This window comes from Ovis canadensis, chromosome 16 (genome assembly GCF_042477335.2).
Source record: "Ovis canadensis isolate MfBH-ARS-UI-01 breed Bighorn chromosome 16, ARS-UI_OviCan_v2, whole genome shotgun sequence".
NCBI classification, from domain to species: Eukaryota; Metazoa; Chordata; class Mammalia; order Artiodactyla; family Bovidae; genus Ovis; species Ovis canadensis.
This window is the reverse complement of record NC_091260.1, coordinates 42,075,722-42,083,350: the sequence shown is the minus strand read 5'-3', so window position 1 is coordinate 42,083,350 and position 7,629 is coordinate 42,075,722. Positions and strand designations below refer to the sequence as shown.

At 40.9% G+C, this 7,629-nt stretch overlaps 1 pseudogene; it reads right to left on the bottom strand.

Annotated features, from left to right (window-relative positions):
- Positions 1–6,506: 6,506 nt before the first annotated feature.
- On the bottom strand, positions 6,507–7,364 carry LOC138422029 (translation machinery-associated protein 16 pseudogene; annotated as a pseudogene).
- Between the last annotated feature and the right edge of the window lie 265 nt (positions 7,365–7,629).

Below are 7,629 nucleotides of genomic sequence, written 5' to 3'. Positions count from 1 at the left end.
AAAATAACTCTAGAACAATGATATATGTCTACTACGGATGATGTGTTCATCATTAAGCCATTGTCACTAGATATAAACTGGCCCTTCTTTGCTTAGATCTGGGACTCCACAAAACTCATCTCTCTTTTGGCAGCTGAATCACTGGTAGAGTCTCTCAAAAGGGAGGACGTATGTGTCTGTGTGTGCTCATTCGCTCACTCATGTAGGATGCTTTGTGGCACTATGGACTTATCCATGGAGGTCTTGAGGCAAAAATACTGGAGTGGGTTGCCATTTCCACTCCAGGGTACCTTCCCAACCCAGGATCGAATGTAATCTCTTGCATTGCAGGTAGACTTGTTACCAAAAGGACTAGAAATCTGGAAGGGGGGAAGAAGCACATTTCTCTGTTTCCCATTCCTGTCACCATCACATGCAGTGGTTCTTCACTGTGACACTGACTGTGTTTCTAGTAGCAGCAGCGTGTGCTACTTTGCAGATGTTTGTACACCCCAGGACCTCCCAGCATGCTCTGTCAGAGAGGTTCCAGTATGAGTGGAGCGCCTACCCTTCCTCACAGGTTAGAGTCCCAGCATCACAGGAAGGTGAATGAGAAGAGGGGCATCTTCAGTCCTTACTTTCCATAGTTCCAGTGTGCAAGAATCTTAGTTACCAGAGCACAACTATAGGTCTGCAAAACAGAGAACTGACTTAAGCCAGCATAATAGAGTCACATGCCATTTCCAGACACCAGCTAATTCCCAGACCTTGAGGTCCTTGAATGGAGATGAGAAAGCATCTGTTTAAGGAAGGACTAAATTATTGAGCTAACTTGATAGTTTGGGATTTGATCTCCTTGGTTTTTCAGCTAGCTTCTCTTCTCCCTTATTCACAAAATGGTCCTCTTCTTATTTCTCTACTTTGTCCTTCACTGACCCCTGTTCTTCTCTTGTGCCCATCATCTCCAAGCAAACCCAATTCTTGGGGATTTAGACACCCCATAGTGTCACCTGTTCAGCCTAGGGTTGAAGGTAGCAAAAGGATCACAGATTTACCATGACCTTGACAAGCTTCAGGGCCCTTACTTGACCCAGCCTTGGGAGGACCCCCAGCAATGTGTCACAATATTTTAAAATTTGTAAACACAAAGTATTTTCATCTTCTTTTAAGAAGGCTGTTTATATTGTCTTTTCATACTGTTCACAGAGTTCTCAAGGCAAGAATACTAGAGTGGTTTGCCATTCCCTTCTCCAGTGATGACAAACCTAGACAGCATATTAAAAAGCAGAGACATCACTTTACCGACAAGGTCTGTATAGTCAAAGCTATGGTTTTTCCAGTAGTCATGGATGGGAGAACTGACCCATAAAAAAGGCTGAGTGCTGAAGAACTGATGCTTTCAAACTGTGGTGTTGGAGAAGACTCTTGAGAGTCCTTTGAACTGCAAAGATATCCAACCAGTCCATCCTAAAGGAAATCAACCCTGAATACTCTTTGGAAGGACTGATGGTGAAGCTGAATCTCCAGTACTTTGACCACCTGGTGCAAAGAGCTGACTTATTGGAAAATACCTTGTTGCTGGAAAAGACTGAGGGTGGGAGAAGAAGGGGGCAACAGAGGATGAGATGACTAGATGGCATCAGTGACTCAATGGCCATGAGTGTGAGCAACTAACTCCAGGAGATAGTGAAGGACAAGGAAGCCTGGCGTGCTGCAGCCCATGGGGTCACAGAGAGTCATATATGACTTAATGACTGAACAGCCTTTGTATCATATAACCTTCAGGCCCCACCAAACATGGATTTTCCCCCTGAAAAGCTGGTAAGGGACGTTTAAAGCAAGTCGATATGACTTGCACAATGGAAACATGAACCTGATAATTCCCAGCTCCTAACTGTTGCAGACTTTTCTGTTGGCCGAACACAATGGTTCACACTTATTGCCCCAGCGTGCTCTTAGATTCAGGATGCGTCTTGAATTTTTCCCTTATATAGTAGGGAGCACATTGTTAATAGTTTCATCTGAGTCAGTGTGTGTTAGATCTGTCTCATCTAGTATCATGTGAAACATGTGCAGCGAGTTCTTACTGTAGTGCATGGTTGAATCTGCAGGATGGTCTGGAATGATGTGCCCGTTTACCCCAGCACGTTTCAGAGATGATGCGTCTGACACCTCCCTTTCAGGGACAGCATGAAGGCATTCACTGATAAAAGGAGTTTACTTAGACATGAGAGGCTAGCAACATCAAACACCTTCAAATCTCCAGTGAGAGTGGAAGAAGCAGGCCATGACGCTGCTATGAACAGTCACTTGTACTGGGCAGTGCACCTCGGACCATTCAGGAAACTGCAAGATGCAGGAAACCACCAAGCTGCACTCGGTGAAGTCAGAGTAATAAGATGCAACAATTTTTGTTACGAATGTGATAGTGAATACAAACGGAATTGAATTGAGAGGTTTTGTGGTGCTGTAGCATCTAAAACTGGATGAAACAGAACATTAAAAACATGAAAATAATTAAAATAAGTAAGTCATAAGTACAGACAGTATTAATGAGTTTCAGCTTGTGACATATTAAGTGAAAATGATACGCTGGCATGGTTAAAATATAGAACTTTCAAAAATATTTGAGAAGTATTTACATATCAGGTGGCGCTAGTGGTAAAGAACCTGCCTGTCAATGTTAGGAGACACAAAAAATGCAAGTTCAGTCCCTGGGTGGGGAAGATGCCCTGGAGAAGGAAATGGCACTCCACTCCATTTTTTTTTGCCTGGAGGGACAGAAAGTCAGACACGACTGAGTAACTGAGCGCACGTGTGCTCGCGCGTGCACACACACACACACACACACACACACACACATTTACATATCAAATCAATAAAATCCTCCCCAAATAATTATTGCTCTACTTATTTTTAAAATTCATATAGTTGACAGAAGTATTTCATGCTACATACAGATATGCTATTTTAAAACTTTACAAATTATTGTATTTTTTTAAAGTATTTGAAAAGAACTATAAGCTCAGCAATATAATAAAGTGAAAGTTAGTTGCTCAGTCATATCTGACTCCTTGCCGTCCCCATGGACTAGCCAACCAGGCTCTTCTGTCTGTGGAATTCTCCAGCCAAGGATACTGGAGTGGGTAACCATTTCCTTCTCCAGGGGATCTTCCTGACCTAGGGATGGGACCCAGATTTCCTGCATTGCAGGCAGATTCTTTACCATCTGAGCAACCAGGGAAGCCCAATATAATAAATTTGTGAATTAATAAGTAAATACTCAGAAAATCGAGTATTTAAAAAAAATTTAGTGCCCCTTTTATCTGTTAAAGTATTCAGTTCATGAAGGATCCAGTGTGTGTTTTGATTATCTGGTTGGCTAGAATCAGACCTCCTAGGCAAGAGGCAGGAGCATCTTAGTAGATTCCTGACTATAAAATAGGCTATTTGGGTAAGAAGGGTCAAATCTAGATCTTTAGAAGTTCTTCTCCCAACCAAATATTTAAATTAAAATGTGTCATATTCTTTTTTGGGTCATAGGATTCTGTGCCACTAATTAAGACTTGAAAGATGCAGGGCTGTTGATTCATAAGTATCCCAATTTCCTCTCAAGTTTGTCCAGTGCAGAAAAAGAATGGGTCTTAGAGAACAGGAGGTGGTCTTTGTAGGCTAAACCAGGTGTGGTGATGCCAGCCCTAGCTGCTGTGCCAGTTATGATCTCTCTGATGGAATAAATCACTATAGTCCCCAGCACATGGCACCCAGCTGTTGTTACTGTTTAGTCTCTAAGTTGTATCCAACTCTTTTGCAATTCCTTGGACTATAGCCCTCCAGACTCCTCTGTGCATGGGATTTCCCAGGCAAGAATACCAGAGTGGGTTGCCATTTCCTTCTCCAGGGATATTCCTGACTCAGGGATTGAACCTGTGGCTCCTGTATTGGCAGTTGGATTCTTTACCACCGAACCACTTGGGAAGGCCACCCAACTGTTAGTCTAGTGAATATTTTCTTTCCGTGGTCCAATTTAAAGAAGTCTTCATACTTCTAAAGCAAGCTGTTGCACTTTGTGACTGCATATTTCCCTGTGTTCTGATATAATTTTCATTACACAGAAGCATTTTCAATACTCACTTGTGTCATGAACTGATAAAAACACTAATCAGAGAGCTATTATCTTAGCATACCTGTGACATTAGATGCATCTGTGATTTATTTGACAGTCATCTATCCTAACAACTTTTCATGATACTAATTTGAATCCTTTAGCATGCAGCCTATTTCATCTGCTTTTAGCTAAACTGATTTCCTGGATGTTAGATAGCTGACTGAGGCCCTTTTGGATAAAATTACCTACCTATTGTCATTCCAATTGCCATATCTTCCAAAGTCTTTGTCTTGGTATTTATTTATTTATTTATTTTTCAGTGAGACAGAATGTGTGACACGCATTTGTTTCATGCTTCTAATTAGATTCAATACAAAAGTAGGAACAGCTGACTCAGAGATTTATCATGTGAGCCTCATTTATGCTTTCATGAAATCATAGTGTGCTAGATGAAGGCTGGTCTCCCAACTCAACAGGAATTATAGCGGTATTTGTCTTTTCAAGTGGCATCATTTAACCAAGGAAAAAGAAAAGGCAGCCTTCCAAAACCCAGTGGGTGCCAGTAACCCGAAGTGCACTTCTGCAGGGTAGCTTCCTGCCGAGTGTTTGCTGGTAAACTTGGAACTGCTATACTGCATATATCAGTTCAAATTTAGCTGCTTCAAAGAACATTTTTAAAATAATGCCATCCAGATAGGAAGAGAGACCAAAGAAGACATGGAGGGTGGGGGACATAAGAGGAAATGGGGAGAAATCCCAGAGGACGAGTAGGATAGATCATTATCCTCTGTTTGTTTTTTTCATTTGCTCATTCTATTGCATCACCAAAATCATAGTCTTTAGACAACATGAAAACTAGTAGTTAGCAATATAACAAAATCTAAAAAGTGATTTTTTTTTCAAACTCTGTTTTGGATGAGTAGAAAGCTGATCACCCCATGAAACTTTCAAATTGTTAAACATCAACAATGTGCTGGGTCAGGGTGGCAAATATTTAGCCAAAAACCAGTAACTCCTTTCAGCCATGTAGACTGTTACTGATGGATCCCGGTGCTTCCCAGGTGGCGCTAGTGGGACCTAGTTATGGCACTAGGAAACATAAGAGACTCCCTAGGAAGATCCCCTGGAGGAGGGCATGGCAACCTATTCCAGTATTCTTGCCTGGAGAATCCAATGGACAGAGGAGCCTGGCAGGCTACAGTCCAAAGGATTGCAAAGAGTCAAACACGACTGGAGCAACTTGGCACACATGCAATGAACCATGGCATTATGCTTCTCTAAGCCCAGATAAGTCCTTATATACCTTTTTTTAATTTTAATTATCACAGTGGGAGGACTACTGCTTGATTATAGGTATCAAACAATATAACACTTACTCAACCTTTCTTTTCTAGATTAAACATTAAATGCAGAATGAAAGCCTCCTTTTACCTATACTCCTGTCCTTCATCATCTCCATGTTTCTCATTAATTCACAGAAAGAAAGATGTGGTACATAGGGAAAGGAAAGAAGAAAAAAAATTTTTATAAAGCTTGTTTGAACATTCTTGTATTGTTAATTTCTGTTCTTTAGAAATAAATGTACTTTATGGTATTTAATACCCCCACTTTTACCACAGTACACTACGATTATATTACAGGAAAATAACCATTTCCATTTCTTACTTCCCATTCATTTAAAAAAAATAATGCTTTAGATGCTTTTGAGCTTCTCATAACAATCACAAAGGAATCAGGTCATTTCAAACCATAAAAAAAAAAAAAGTGTTAGTCACTCAGTCGTGTCCGACTCTTTGCTATATTTATTCATGAAACTTTCTCTACATCTTCCACTGCAGAAGCCTGCCTTTGCCTTAGTATCTCTTGTTTCTGGCATTTATTCAGTGATTAATACCTTTAAGTTGTTAATTACTCTATTCTCTTGTTTTTGTTTAGTTGCTAAGTCATGTCCAACTCTGCGACCCCGTGGACTATAGCCTGCCAGTCTTCTCTGTCCATGGAATTTTCCAGGCAAGAATACTGGAGTAAGTTGCCATTTCCTTCTTCAGGGGATCTTCACAGCCTAGGGATCAAAGGAATTTTTTCTAACATCACTGATCATTCAAGAAATACCCACATTAACCTTCTAGCAAAACAGTTCCTGTGTATGCCCCAATATGTGAGATTAGGTGATTCTAAGTAAACATGAAGAAAAAATTGTAACATTTTTTGCTCCCATATTGTTCTCCCAGCTCCAGAAATCCAGATTAAATGGATTTTGCAGAGCACTTCCACCTATTATAATAAATTGATGTCAATGAAAACCAACATTCATTTTTGAGTAAACATTATAACATTGTTTTTGAAGCTGAAAATAAGAGAATAAACTAAACAGCAAATTCATGTATCAAGACAATTCTTTATCACCATCAAAATTCATTTAACTAGAAGTTCTCAAATTATTTATTTTCAATTCAAGTAAAGACAATAAGGCCACTGCAGTCATTTCCTCATCTGTGTCAACTGACTCATCTTTCAGTTCCAGTTCCCCCTGAATTCCTGTCTATAGCTTTAACAGCTTTCTCCTTGCACTTCATGGGCACTGCGTCATTAGCACAGGCTTTTCTCATTTTGAAAGTGAAAGTGTTAGTTGCTCAGTTGTGTCCAACTCTTTGCAACCCCATGGACTGGTACTGTCCTTAGAAATCTCCAGGTAAGAATACTCCTCAGATCAAAATCCCATTCCCTAACAGTTTTCAGATTATCTGCATTTAAAATGTCTGGAATCTGGAGGCCATAGGCTCAGCAGTAAAGAATCTGCCTGCCAGTGCAGGAGCCTCTGTTCCATCCCTGGGTCAGGAAGATCCCCTGGAGAAGAAAATGGCATTTCACTCCAGTATTCTTGCCTGGAGAATTCCATGGACAGAGGAGGCTGGCGGGCTGCAGTCCATGGAGTTGCAAAGAGTCAGACATGACTTAGCGACTAAACAACAAGCAGCCTTGGTACAGTGCCCAGTCCTGCTCCAGGGTCTGCTTGATGAATACCTCCCAGGAACAGTGCTCATGGCCCTGTCATCTCCATGATGCTATTCTGCACCTCAATCCACTCCAGCTCACTGCTGTATTGATGCAAATACCTTTCAATTAATTTACAAGCCTCTCTCTTTCAATATCCTACTTTTTTGGGGATCAAGATGATTTTGAAACCAGTGTAGTTTTTACCAATAAGGTTGAGGCACAATGCCTTTCATTCTTCAATTTTTCCTTTTTATTGCTTTCTTGTTTGAGGACCTCTCATAGGATAGATGACTTTTTTCTTGCCCTACCCTTTTTCCTTTGGTGCTTTAGGCACAGCAGCATCCCACCAGCTTGGCACCTCCCTCCAGATCTCAGACTCCACACGTGCGCATATCACCATCGGGCAGCATGAGGGAGCTCACAAGGTGACTCCGGTCCATGCCTTGCCAAAAATAGATAACAAACAGGTCAGTCTTTTAAATTTACAGTATAGTGGAAGAATAGGATTCGTAATGTCTTTACTGCGTACCTCAAAGGCGTCATTC